Source organism: Octodon degus, unplaced genomic scaffold (assembly GCF_000260255.1).
Source record: "Octodon degus isolate 3935 unplaced genomic scaffold, OctDeg1.0 scaffold00070, whole genome shotgun sequence".
Classification (NCBI taxonomy): Eukaryota; Metazoa; Chordata; class Mammalia; order Rodentia; family Octodontidae; genus Octodon; species Octodon degus.
This window is the reverse complement of record NW_004524646.1, coordinates 2,058,056-2,073,154: the sequence shown is the minus strand read 5'-3', so window position 1 is coordinate 2,073,154 and position 15,099 is coordinate 2,058,056. Positions and strand designations below refer to the sequence as shown.

Here is a 15,099-nt window from a genome sequence, read left to right as displayed (position 1 = left end):
ATCTTGTTCTTAACCATCCAGCAGAAAAGTATAAAAATGAAGTATAAGAAGTAAAGCCATATTAATATGTTGAGCTGTAAAAGGCTCAAGTCAACTGAACTATATTGGAATATTTTGCTGAATTCACACACCTACAATATTTAAATGATAATAGAATACCCATCTCTGACAAAACTAAACAAGAAAAGGGAATATAAATGAAGGACCATTTTGTATCTGTATATTCAGAATAGGATAGATATACAGCTACTTTCTCTTAATTCAATGAATAGAAAGATTTGTTCTAATAGTGTTTGTGCACAGCATATCATGTCTGCATCTTGTACTATGAATAACCACTAAGAAGACAACAATGTGCAATGTATTAATTATTGAAACTGTCCTACTAATTGGTTTTGAAACTGTCTCATTGCTATGTTTCTCAATAAAATTATTAAAAAAAAACCCCAAAACACTAGCAGTTGTAAGAAGCCAATAGCTACGCAATACAACTGCTAGTTTGAACAGGACAGGGCAGTGTGGCACCCAGAGGACTCAGTGGCAGTCAGTCCCTTTGGTTATTCAATAATAGCCTAATAAACCATGTGTTGATCTTCTAGAAGGAGTCAGATGCTGTATCAGAACACTTGGATTGTTCTGAGGTGAAAGTTAACAGTAGCCATTCTGTAGTTATTTAAGTCCCCATCAACCATGGTTTCCCAAGACATTTAGTTAATATAGATATTAGAACTGTAATCTGATAAATAAAAAAGTTCAGAGCACAAGTGTCCACTTCAGCCAGATCCTCCCTCTCCCTTCCCTGATACAGTGGCGGAACTGTCCACATCTCCAGCTTCTCTCTGCTGTTGACGCTTTGCAATCATACATCCACTGCAAACAAGAATCGTTCTTGCTGAGCACCACGGCCTAGTCTCCTGACTCTTCCAGACCAGCGGTTCTCAGCCAGTGCCGATTCTGAGATCTGAAGACAGTTTTGGTCTTCACAAGTGGATGGTGCAAGGTTGCTGGTATCTATGGGAAGAAGTCAGGGACGGGATGCATCTGACAATGCACAGGACAGTCCTACAACAAAGCACAGCCTGGCTGTGAATGTCAAGGCAGCCACGGTAGAGAAGCCTGGCCTGGACCTCTGTGGCACTGGCCCAGTTCTCACTCTTTCTGCTCCGGGGCTTTTCTGCTTGGCCCATCTGGTTCTTTGCTACCTCTCACACAGCTTCGTACCAAGCTGCTGTCCCCCCTACTCTGTCCCCTCTGCCCTTGGCTCACTCTTGTTTTCTTCCTGGAAGGCTTTTCCCCTTACCAAATGCAACCACTTCCTGGACTGGGATGATACCCACACACCTCCAGTTTAAACTTATCACTCAATTTCAAAGGACATTTTCAACCACAAGGTGGACTTTTCTGTTTGGTGTTACCATCAACCCAAACCCAATACTGCCCAAATGGAATCTATCAGCATACCTTGTCCTCTGAAAACCAGTTCTTTCCCACATTCCCTTCTTGGTAGTTTCATTTGGGCACACTTAAAACTGTCAGGTGTGTTGGACTTGCCTGCTGTACAGGCAAGGACAAAGAGCTGGATACTAATTAATTTACCCTACTCTTGCAGTATCCTCTTTTTTCAATAAGATTCCCCCAGTTTAGGACCTTTTAACCCTAGGGTGTAGATCCAAATGGACTGCCCCGCAGATTTCTCATTTTCTATCTTGCTCTGGTGGTTTTCAGAAAGCACCAATGTATTCTTCCTACTTAAATGCCATAACCTGGTTTCTATGACCCGCCAGAAGTGCCTTATTCTATGCTTTTCAATTTCACTTCCCATTATGCCTTTTTCATGACTCCTGTTTTTACTGAACTGACTTCTGACTCCTTTAGATACAGCTTGTTTACCACCACCCCCACAGTTCTTTGTGCAGGATGCCTTCTATCCTACCCACTCGTGTAGATGTCTGAGCCTTTTCCTCCCCCACAACCCCTTCTCTTTCAACAATCTGTCTACGGCTATTCCAGCCCCCAGATCTCAATGTTGAACCCTGCAGATGCTAGGCAGGCAAGAAACACCAAATTAATTCAACAAAGGGGTGACACATGGCTTAGAAGACAAATTTATTAAGGTTGTTTTATGTATTATAGTTAGAGAATTTTGAACTTTTAAAGCAAAACCAGAGAAAAAGTTTAATTGCTGATAGTCAAGCACAGTGTGGCAGGGCATGGTGGCACACACCTGAAATCCTACTGGGGAAGCCAAAGCAGGAAGACTGCAAATCTGAAGCCTGCTCAAGAGATTTAATGAGACCTTGTTCTAAAATAAAAATTTTTTAAAAAGAAAAAAAATGGCTGAGGCTGATAAGCTCAGAGATCAAGGGCAGCCTGAACTACATGGTGAGATCCTGACTCAGAAAACAAAAACAAATTTTAAAATTGTAGGTGCAGCAGTAGAGTGGGTAGGAGAAGAATTTGAATTTATGTGTATTTCAGTCACACTCAGTAACTTACTGATGTGTAGGTTCCTCACCTGTACAGTACGGTAGCAAGACGACTACCTTAAAGTTAATGGGAGGACTGTGTCCCACAAGGTGTGTACAGTCCTTGGCACATGCACGATGCTTAACAACTGTCAGCTGTCACTATTGTGAATACTTTGCTGAGCTCATGGGTGATGACTCTTGGTCATTTTCTGCTGTGAGTCACGAAACGATGGAGTTCTCCTAAAGCAGGTCCTCTCCATTCTCCTAATGCTACTGTTTTGGTGTAAATGGCTCTAAAACTCATTCCCCAGGTGAATCATTCATTTCATAATCCAAGCATGAGTCCCCAAAGGAGACATGGTAAACATCTATGATCTTTTAAAGGAAATCAAGAGGATTTCTTTTATAAAATATAGCTGTGTATGTGCATGTGTATGTGTGAATGTGTGTAAAATGTGTGATGTGTGGAATTAGATTTAGAGCCTTTGCGCTACAGATCCAGCCCTTTTCATTTTTTATTTTGAGACAAGATTTCTCTAGGCTGCCAAAGCTGGTCTCAGTCTTGCTATCTTCCTGTCTCAGCCTCCTGAGTGCTGGGATTAAAGGCATGCTTCTGATGTCTCCAACTATGAATATAGGTGATACTGACACAAATATTTGTCCCCCAATATTCACTGCAGATGGTGATAAAGTAGCAGGAGTATAATAGCATGGTTAAAATCAAATCAGTTCTGCAGATGTTGAACTATCTTGTGAGATCGAGGGCCAAAAGGGGACATGTCCCATCAGCTGTGTTAGGTGGATTCATTTATTCTTATCCCACAAATTGAATTATAAGGATTTTAGAAGCCACTGCAGCAGCACTGAAGATCTCAAATGACAAAATTTATTGTTAGGACCAAAACTGCTCTTCAAATTTCAGGACAGAATTGATATTTAGAACATTATATTAAATGATGTCACTGTATATTTAATAATATAAGATGATCAAATTTTGTTGAATGCTTATGTTCTACTGCAGTGTTCCATTATTTTGTATTCCTCCTATGGTAGAAGGCAATACACACAAAACTTGGAAAGATCAACTGACTTAAAGATTTGGATTTGGGTTTGGCTCTGTAACCTTGCAGTTCCATAACATGGTCACCAGTCTCTTCCACAATATAGATTAAACCCCATCTTTAATTGCACTGGGTTATAATGGGAATGTGTGAAATAATCTAGGCCTATGATGGCGAACCTGTGGCACGCATACTGCAGCAGCCCACTGAGCACTTGGTGAGGGCGCTACTCAAGTTGCCATGTTGTTTTTTCCAAACTAAAACCTCAGTATTTAGGTTTAATTGCAGTCTTGGCATTTTGCAATAAATAAGCGGGCTTTAGGTTGCAGCTTGGGCAGTTGTTTCTAAAAACCTCACCATCACTGACCTAGGTGCAAGTGCTTAGTAAACTGCAAAGCACAGCACAACAGCAAGATTTGGGTAGTATTAATACATTTAATGGAACTAAGGAATTCTTGTTAGAATGGGCTCTGGGAGATCTTTTATCATGGTTTAATGAAAATCTTTTTTGGGCCTGGTGAATCCTTTGTTCAAAAGAATTATTAAAAAGGTAGTTTCCTGGTGAACCAAGAAATTGCCCATACTCAGCTCTCATCGCCTACTGCTGTGGTGGACCAAGAAAGAAGTTTCTAGAACCCACAGGGCTCCAGGAAACCAAACGTGAACACCATGTATTTAGCTGAAGACCTGGCTGGATGGGGGAGACAGGTATGGAGACTGGCAGCAACTGTTTGTAAGTGGGAGTGGGGCTTGCTGACAGCAGGTTGCATGCATGGCCAAGAACGACTGAAGGGCTGACGGATGGCCAGTGTTTCGTCAGGTTACCCCATAGACCCTGGAAAGTTTTCTGAGGAGCATTCCTCTCTTGGAGCCCTGAAGCATGCAAACACCAATGTTCTGGCTTTGTTTTCCAGAGCTCCATAGTGGTGTAGCTTTCTGGGCACTATTCTTACAGTTTTATAGCCCAAGGGTGAAGAGCATCAAGTGAGGGTGCTAGTGAGCACAGGGAATGCTTTCACCCACATGAGACAGCTTAAGGAACAGTTCTCCTTGGGGCTGGTGACCACCTGGTAACACCTGATGCTGCTGCTAACTCTGCTACAGAACCGTCCTCACAACCTCACAGGCAAGCTGCTTCCTTGGCCTGTTACCATGCCACACTAGTCTTTTCATGCAGTGTCAGTGTGTGAATGCCCTCCTGCTTTCCCCTCCACAGTAGGAAGGCACCTAGGCTCGGAGGTCTACATCAAAGTCTTAAGAGAGCTTCCTTATTCTGTTCCCTCCAATCTATGCTCACAGGTGTCCCAGAAAGACCATGTGAATTGGGGGAAATAATATCCGGATTGAAGCTTCATTTCAACTATCTACTGGACAGGCAGTTTGAGCTCTCTCTCCATTTCTACACTCATAAAACAGGCATAATAATACCTACACCATTTAGATCTTAAAAAACACAGTGTAGGTGAGTCCAAAAATAAAGCAACTTACCAATTATAAAGGCCTTAATGACAGAGTCATGTTAAACCATTGTTGATGACCACACTCCCTTGTTCAAAAGCTATAGCAATCTAGCCAGAATATTTTGCCTGCTGCAAAACCAGCTCCCTTCACTTGCTGAGCTTCTTTCCTGTCCTTCCCTACTGAACACTCTGTGCCCGCTCAGTGACCCTCTAACCCAGCACTCCTTGCTTGTCTCAGGAGCTTCAAGGTCATGATTTCTTCTCCCTAATGTGCTCTGAGGTCTACTATGGTACTCACCTTCTCATCACTGTAAGAAAATTCCACAGATAATTAACTTATAAAGAGCAATGGCTTGATTCTGCTCACAGGATTGGGGGTTCTGGTGTACTATCTGTCACCCCATTGTGTTGGGCCTATGTTGAAACAACGCATCACAGCAGGAAGCCAGTGGCACTGCGAGAAACTGCTCAGCTCACTCACTGCCAGGTAGCAAAAGGTAAAGCAGAAGCCATGGGGGCTCTGCATTCCCCTTCAGGCACAGCTCCCAGGACTTAAGGACCTTCTACAAGGCCCTGACTCTCAAAGGTTTCGGCCCCTCCCCAAAGGCCACCCTGGAGACCAAGCCTTTATGACCTGGGCCTTCAGAGCACACGTATCCAAATAACACCATGTATGCATCACATGCCTCTCTATCAGGCAAACAAAATTCTGCAGTCTCATCTAATTCTCCTTGAACAAGCGATTGCTCTCTTCTCTGAACCCACCCTCCCCTCCCGCTTATCACCAAGTAATACCATGGATGCCCTTAACGACTATGGCATAAATTCCCCTGAACAACACTAACATCTGAGTACACACTGATCAAACAGCCAATAGTCAGCAGATCTAGCTATCAACATTACAAAACCCACAGGCTCAGCATGGTGTCCTGAGTAGGTACGGAGTGGGTATTTGCAAAGGGCAGAACAGATGAGTAAAAGATTGAATGACAGGAGATGAGACTTAAAAGCAATGTGGATTTTATGTAATTTTCATAAAATAAAGAACAGAAGTAGAAAAAAAAATAAAAATAAAAGCAATGTGGGACAAGAGAAACAGAATGACTCAGGTTCTTGGTGGCAATTATTGCTACATAATATGGATGGACTTGGTGTGAACAGACTGGACAGGGAAAACTGGAGGAGTCAGGTAAACAAGAGCTTGTTTCAGTTGCCTGGGTGTTGAGTAGTAATTGAGAAGTGGCTGACTATAATGAAGAAGTGTTTTAAGACAGCACTGAGGGCTTAGACACTGTATCCCAACAAAGCCTGGCCTACAACAGGCATTCATCAAATATCTGCTGAATAAAGGAACTGAGGTAGGGCACACAAAAGTTGAAAAATAGACTGCTGTGATTCATTGTACCCACAGCTCAGAGATGGTCGCAAATGTTAGCAATGGCAGAAACTAAAATTTTTATAGTGTGTGTGAATGAGGGCTATAGGAAAGTGGAGGGAGGAAGCCAGAGCATTCGTTCTGGGTGGAAAGCCAGGAGAGATCAGAAGGCCTGGCTCAGCAGTGGCATGGGATGTCTGCAGGGGGAGAACTGGGCAGCTGCTGCTTTAGGAAGCAGGGCCTTCAGGGCCTTAGTGAGTAATGCCAGTCCCGACAGAGGTCAGTAGGGCTATGCCAACTAGAACTCAAATTCCTTGAAGAGAGGCAGCACACTTGTCTCGTTCATATCCATACACTAAGCCCTGGCAAGAGTCTCTGTCCATTCCGTCTGTCGCGCCACCCGCCCCGCACCCACTGCTGCCATGGGAGTACAGATGGAGACCATCTCTCCAGGAGATGGGCGCACCTTCCCGAAGCATGGCCAGACCTGCGTGGTGCCCTACACCGGGCTGCTTGAAGATGGCAAGTTTGACTCCTCCCGTGACAGATACAAGCCCTTCAAGTTTATGCTTGGCCAGCAGGAGGTGATCCGGGGCTGGGAAGAAGGGGTGGCCCAGATGAGTGTGGGTCAGAGAGCCAAATGGACTATCTCCCCAGACTATGCCTATGGTGCCACTGGGCACACAGGAATCATCCCACCACATGCCACTCTTGTCTTCGATGTGGAGCTTGTAAAACTGGAATGACAGGAGTGGCCTCCTCCCTTAGCTCCCTGTTCTTGGATCTGCTGTGGAGGGATCCTGTGTCTCCAGGTGTGTGCACAGGAACCCATATGAACCTTCTCCTGATATCCCACTACTCTGTGCAAATATCTACCCCAACTGAGTGTGTTCTGTCACTCAGCTTGGCTTCTGACACTTCCATTTCCTCTACTTTTTCTCCCCTTTATGTGTGTTTACCTAAACTATATGCCATAAACCTCAAGGTATTCATTTTGTTTTTGGTTGAAGATTCAGTTTCATTCTTTTTGACCTAGTTTCCAATGAAGAATATTGTGAAGTATTAACAGCACAATTGATGAGTTAACTTTAGAATAGTAATTGGTGTTGGAGTAGGGTTTGCAAGAATATTTTATTTTAATTTTTGGATGAAATTTTTATCTATTAGATATTAAACATTCTTGCTGCTGCAGCAGATTTGAGACCCTGTTGAGGGCTGAATTATTCTCCACTGTGAGAGATGTTCTTGGGTTACACTGAGAGCCCTACCCAAAACAGAAGTGGGGTGCAGGAGAGCCTTAGCCTCTGCCAGCCCCAGCCACCTCCCTGAAACTTTTGCTTTTTGAACGCAGGTCTCTTTCACTACTATGTTGGACACTACTGGTATCTGTCCCTGGGCCAACAGGGACCTCTGATGCCTTCATTATGACCTATCTCCCTCCCCATCCTGTGCTTCTTCTAAAGGATTTTCAGGACTTTTCTAATCTCATAACTATCCAAGTTTCACTTCCTAAATTTTAAGAACTTTAATTGAAAGTTTAAATTGAAGGTGCTGTTTGTAGACTTAATCACCCAATGAAAGCCCTGCCATCATGACAAATCCTTGAGTGTTCTCTTAAGATGATGATGCTAGTCATCGCAGCTTCAGCATCCCTTGTTTTCTGCTTTGTTTTGTGAAAGTTTTTGTTTTTTAATGTTTGGCTTTACTCTGCTGATCTGAGAGTTCCCTGGCTTTTCTTCCCTCAGTCCCTTCTCACCCTTTGCTGTCCTGGGTAGTGATTTGGTGTTGCTTTGTTGCCCATTCCCCTCATCCTCAGCACCACCCCTCCCCCATACCACATATGAGTTTCAAGTTTTCTTATAGCAATAAAAGTGTTTTATGCTGGCTTTTAACGAAAAAAAAAAAAAAAAAAAAAAAAAAAAAAAAAAAAAAAAGCCCAGGCAAGAGATATTCATGCCAGACTATCTGGATCTGAATCTTCGCTTCCCCCCACTTGCCCCTTGATCACTCGGGTGTGTATTATTTAAACTCTGTACTTCAGTTTTCACATCCCTAAAGTAGGGATAACACTAGAGTCCTAAATGAGAGGACTAGGGCAGGCCAGAGAGCTCAGCAGATTAAAGCACCTGCTTGTTTTCATAAAGGAATTCACGTACCTACAATATTTAAATGGCAAGGGAATACCCATCTCTGATAAAACTAAACCAAAAAAGGGGATACGAATGTATCTGTATATACAAAATAGTTAAGATAGATATATAGCTACTTTCTTTTAACTCAATGAGAAGAAAGATTTGTACTAATAGTGTTTGGACAGGATATGTCTGCATCTTGTATTATGAATAACCACTATGAAGACAACAATATGTAATGTATTATTGAAATTGTCCTACTAATCGGTTTTGAAACTGTCTCACTGGGGCCTGGCCTTAGCTCAGCTGTTTAAGTGGCTGCTTCCACAAAGCTGTCAGCCTGAGGTTGCTGGAGTTCGATCCCCACAACACTCCAGTCAGCCAAACCACCCCTGAGGGCATTCGGAGCAAAAAAAAAGAAACTGTCTCACTGCTATTTGTTTCTCAATAAAATGTTAAAAAAAAAGCGCTTGCTTAGGCAGACACAGGGGTGGGAGGTTTGATCCCTGGCCTGCCTTGCTAGCCCCACCCTTGGGGCATGCTGAGACAGTGACTGAGACTGGGTGTGGTGGCACTTGCCTGCAATCCAGCACTTGGGAAGCTGAAAACAGGAGAATCATTACAAGTCTGATTTGTGTGGTGAGACCCTGTAGTCCCTGTAGACCTTGCACTAAATAGAATAAATGAATGAATGAATGAGAGTGAGTGAGCTAGTATAAAAAAGGGCCTTAGCCAGCACATGCTAAACACACGTGTCCTCTGGAGGCTGCACACTTCTCACCCCAAGCCACAGGTGGGTCTCATGGCTAGGGATACCACTGCCCAGAGATCCTACTGGCCTAGGTCAGGGGTCTCAGGCGTTTCCTATCAATGGAGAACCCATTCACATGTGTGTTTGAAAGGGGCATGTTTTGTCTCGGGTTAGCTTCCACCAAATGCAAGGAAGGGGATGAATGACTTTGAGTCATCTCCAGTGTGCAAGGAAATCATTTGCAGACTTCAGACTGGTAACCATTATTTGTGACAAGGCGCACGAGGCAATCCGCTGAATTCCAATATCTTGGAGCCGTGATGCCAGGTGACCGTGTCTATCCAGTAACATCCACAAGTATTCTTTTTGTGTTATCTAATATGATTTTCACCAAAAACTAAGACAAAAGGAAAGAAAAAAGAGACTCTCAGAATAAAAGAAACTGACATTAAAGATTTGGACAGCGATATTGAAAAGCCGAGGAGGGGAAAATGTCTTTTATGTCTCTTCAAAAAGCCACAGTGATTTTACAGGCAAGCACTTGTCTCATTTTCTCCAAAAGTGGCAGCACCAACATTTCTGCTCATCCCTAACTATCCTGCATTGCCTGTCTGTTGCTAGGCAACCAGAACAGTGCTCCAGCACAGGTTAGCATCTACCTTTCATCCCGCCTCCCACAATGCACAGTTTTTATGATTACCCTCACTGGCTGTGCCAACTACACCTAGGCAATGTCTTCTTAGCCAAGGTTCTTCTTAAAGCTCATCATTGGAAACGCTTAGCTCTATGGTAAACTTTAAACACTGTGTTTATCATTATGTCCTCCCCAAATTGCCATAACAACAGGCCACTCATCAAACGAGATGATTTCATGACAGCATTAAAACAGATGGAAGGAAAATTTTAAAACCATAAATAACTTGCCACCAAAGCAAATAGCCAGGCAAAAGAGAAAACTGCCTGCTAGATAACATCCTACAAAGTTAAGGCTAAAATGCTAGGTTTACATCTCTTTGAATATACAGCTGATTGAACGAACTTGTCTTAAATGAACAGAATAATTTTGATCAATTTTCAAACTAATTTCATAATGAGTTTAGAAAGAGCTGTATCTAGGAACACGTCTTTAGAACTCTGCCTCAGGTTATTTCCTCAGTAACATTCTGGCTGCTCAGATAACATCACCAGCTGAGGACTCGGCTAGAAAATGTTCTCAGAGCTAAAGCCATTAAACTCAAGAAAACAGCGAGATGGTTTCCTGTTGAAGGGCACAGTAGGTAGCGGGGTCGCAGGAGGGGAAGACAAACTTTATATATTCTTTTTAAAAAAAAAATTTTAGATAGTGTCTTGCTATGTAGTTCAGACTGGCCTTGAACTCACTATGTAGCCCATGCTGGCCTCAAACTCAGTGATCCTCCTGCCTCAGATGAGTGCCAGGACAACAGGTGTGTGCAACTGCACCCAACTGTACCCTTTTCATATAGTCAAGTACTGCTTGAGGATATTTCAGTCAATAATGGACTACATACATGATAGAGGTCCTACAAGATGAGTGCGGAGAAGAAAACTTTCTGTTGTCTAGTGATGCTGTAACTGTGGAGAATTCACAGTACAATGCACTGCTCACATGCTCCTGTGATGCTGGTGTACATAAATCTATGCAGCTGCCAGTCAGACAGCAGACATCACGCATGATTATGCAGTACAGCACACAACACTTGAAAGCAACTATGTTACTAGCTTGTGCATTTACTGTAATGTACTTTAATCCTTATTTTAGGATGTGCTTGTGCTAATAAAAAATGTCTAGCATGAAACAATATGGCAGGGTAAGTGTAGCAGCCTCATCCATCTGTGTTTACTACATTTCTTGACTGTAGCTAGAGGCCATGTGGACCCAAAGTATAAATGATTTAAAGATGAAAGTCAAAGAGAGGGGCTGGTGAGATGGCTCAGTGGTCTAAAGCACCTACTTAGAACAAGCATAGCAAGGCACAGGGACCGCGGTTCGATCCCCCAGCACCACATGCCAGCTGGCCCCGCTCTCTGGTGGGCTGAGCTGGCCACACACACACACACACACACACACACACACACACATAAATTAAAAAAAAAAAAAGTCAAAGAGATTACAAAATAGGGAGACAGAACCTTTGGAAATGGAAGAAGGAACTAGAGAGGGAGGCAGAGGGAGGCAAGGGGAACTAAAAAAGAATTAACGCGTGTTATGTGCACATACCAGCCTCCCATGGTGTGTACGGTCATCGTGTAGGCAAACACACGATAAACACAGAAAAGGAAGTGCCAACACAAGTGCTAAGATTAAAAATAAAAAGAGACCATGTTGAGAGTCTGCTATACCATGCGGGTTCCTGTCAGTGCTTGCTAGAAGTTCACTGGTGATGAAACTGTCCGTACTGCACCTCTCAGAACATACTCCCCCTGTTAAATGACACATGGCTGTATTCACTGACCAGCAGGCATGAGCCATGCACAGTGTTAGATGCTGAAGACATACAGAGAAAAAGGACCAGGCACGTGCTCTCGAGCAGTTCCTAATCCTGAGGAGCAAAGGAACTCATGAAGGGCCACCCAGAAGATGTGAAATGGACCCAGCGCGAGTATAGTGGAGACTCGGGGAAGAAGTCCTGTGTTGTGGCAAGCCAAGCTCGCCGTTTCACTTAGAGAGCAGCATTTGTGATAACCCTCAAAGGAGAGGCACAGTTGTAAGGAAAGAGAGAAACTTTAAATCTGAGAAGCAGTCAGTGAACTGTGGCTAAATTAAGGGATTACTGCTCACTCATTCAAATTTTCTGAGTGCTCTACTGACCAGGCGCTGTACTAGGCATTACATTAGTCTGGCAGAAAACTCAAACAATTGAATGAATAATTTACAAAAGTCAGGATGAATGTATTGGCAGGAAATGAAATACGGTAATTATAAAGTCATTTTTTCTTAGAGTAGAGCAAAAACTTCTAATGCAGAATGTCCAATAAAATAGAAACTTCATTCAAAAGAGTTGTGGTGTACATTTTATGAGGTTCAGGGATAAGGTAACTATGGCAACTGTAAGTTAAAACATGACTTAGGATCTATGAAAACAATTCCACTCAGAACCTCCAACATGACAACTAATAAATAAGAATATATAAAATCAGTGATGCATTATTATTTAGAATAAAATGGATGATGAAAACTACACTAAGGTTAGCATGTTTATGGACTGCCTGCTCCTCAGAAAGTATAATTCACCTATTTCACAGAAATGTCAGTTTCCATAATCAGGAAGACAAAGTTCTTCACTTATGATGAGTAGAAAAATAACAGGTGGTAAGCTAAGGAGATATGGGGGTCTCCTCCTCCTGCTCTTCCTCCTCCTCCTCCTCCTCCTCCTCCTTCGTATTTTAGTAAAGGTCTACAGGGTTACAGGGTCTCACTATGTAGATCAGACTCGTAGTGATCCACCTGTGTTCAGCCTCCCAAGAGCTGGGATTACAGGTACAATGGGTATTGAACCCCTGGCCGCTGCACTGCGCTGCATCTGCCTAAGCAGGCGCTTTAATCCGCCTAGCTATTTGGCTGGCCCAAGGGGGTATACTTCTAAAGTGATCAGTTTTTCTAGACTAAGAAATCAAATCTGGAGTTTTTACTTTTTTTTTTTTTTTTGCAGCGGAGCAGCAATGAAGAATGAATTTGGGGAATACTGAGTAACATCTCCAGTCCTTTTATTTTGAGACAAGGTCTCCACAGTTGACCAGGCTGGGCTTGAACTTGCAATCCTCCTGTCTCAGCCTTGTGAGTAGCTGGGCTTATAGGCATGTGCGACCACTACTGATCATTCTGAAGACAAGTTTAACATCTCTCTAACACAATATAATCTGGCTCTCTAAAGTGATCATGCCACATGCTTATTCCCTTGTACCAATAAAGCCACCTCCTTTGGCTCCAAATGAGTATAGACCTGCACTCTTCCAACTGCCTCTGGAGCCTGCGGCTCAGTTCTGTGAGTACATTCAAGGCTAATTTTGTTTAGCAATTGGATAATAAAGCTCAATTTCAGAAACAGTGAGGAATTTCAAGCCTATAAGGAGAGGAAAAAAAAAAAAAGAATAATTCAAATTGGGCAATAAACACCAATGAGGCTTGTGGATGAGAATACTGGAACCCAGCCCCAAAACTGTCCCCTGGTGCACAGGCCCTATGTCACCCCCTTCCTTGAGGACTATGTCTTTCTTTGGATTTCACTGCATTATTAGATTAACAATCAGGTGACCTTAAATTCATCAAAAGGGAAATAATCCCAGTGGGTCAACATCCTTCCTAGGGAGATTCTCCAGCCAGTCTCCAAGATGCAGACACCAAAGGTGTAGGCCTCCAAAGATAGCCCCCCCAGCAGGGGAACAACCACTGACATCCAACGAGAAAGCTGGAACTTGAGAAAGCTGGAACTCCAGTCCTACAGCCACAAGGAGCGAATTCTGCCAATTCGCTGACGAGAATGCTGAGCTTTGGGTGAGCTCAAACCTGGTGGACAGCTTGATTTCAGCCTAGTGAGATGCTTCACAGAGGACCCATGGGACAGAAACTCACAGAAACCATGGGACAATAAACTGCATCAGAATATCCTCATTTGTAATTTATTATACATTAACAGAGAACTAATATAAGGCCAATCAAAAGCATCTGTTATAAATGATATTTACTTGATAAAGCATCAATCACACACTGTACTCAAATTTCAAAGAATGGCAAAAAGATCTGAGGAGCGGCAGTATCTGGTTAATGTACCTACTTCCAAAGGTGACCATCTTGAAAGAAAGGTATCTTTATTATCATGTTAAGAATCAAAGTTTGTATTTCTTATCATCCACTTTGCTTATTATGTTTATAACTTTTTTTGGGGGGGCATTTGCTTTTAATTTTGTTGCACTTAATAAAATATAGTTATTCAACCCAAATGCGAACATTAACATAGATTGGTATTAAAAGAAAATCAAAGTAGAAAAGGTTCAAAACAATTAAACTTAATGAAGCTTTGTCCTTGGTTATCCCTATCTTGTTTTCTTTTTCCAGAGGCAAGACCTTCATGTTTTATTAAAACATTTTTGGGGTTGTAGAGGAGGCAGTTGCCACCACACTTCGGATTTCTGGCTTTTTTTTTTTCTTCCCTCTTTGCCTTAAATTTAGGTGTCTTTTGTGAATAATCAAAAGCCAATGTTACAAGGCCAGGGTTTTAAACCAGATGGCAAAGAGGGGCTTGACACTCTTCTGTTCCAAGTTGTATTAAGGCTTAACTGAATCTGGCACTGATTTGGAAGTGGTAGCTAAGTGTCTTGACATTTCTGGAGCAAAACTTGGCCATGGAAGATGTACAGAAATATTCTTTGATATTCTGGTGACTGGTGGAATGCTGGCTCCAGGTGACAGACACCCTGGCATCTGACATGATGTAACAGATGTCTGTGTGTGTGCCACACAGGAAGACCTAAGACCTAGAGACCTTGCGAGCATTTGGTCAGGTAAAACCTAATTCCTAACACCTAATTTGTCTGCTACGTCACTGACGGAACTCTACAACCTTGTCTCCAAAGTAGATAAACAGGTTAAATGAAAGGATAGCTGTACCCATAAGTCAGCTGTTCACAAAGTTCTGAATTTAGTCTCCAGGACTTCAATACTGCCAATCAGGGCAATCAATCTATAGGAAATATATGGGGCATGTACCTATTTGTATTTATGTATCTATTTATTTATTTCTTGTTTTCTCCAAGAACTGACATTTAGTGAAGATTAATTATTAAGTACATTATGGTGCACAAAACAATCTTGTGCAACTAAGATTATCTTAAAA

General features: G+C 42.6%; 1 protein-coding gene and 1 pseudogene across 3 annotated transcripts in view; one reads left to right on the top strand and one right to left on the bottom strand.

Annotated features, from left to right (window-relative positions):
- Positions 1–15,099, bottom strand: part of Tdp1 (tyrosyl-DNA phosphodiesterase 1) — an 87,573-nt gene that overhangs the window by 25,860 nt on the left and 46,614 nt on the right. The window lies entirely within an intron of this gene.
- Positions 6,787–7,110, top strand: LOC101592180 (annotated as a pseudogene).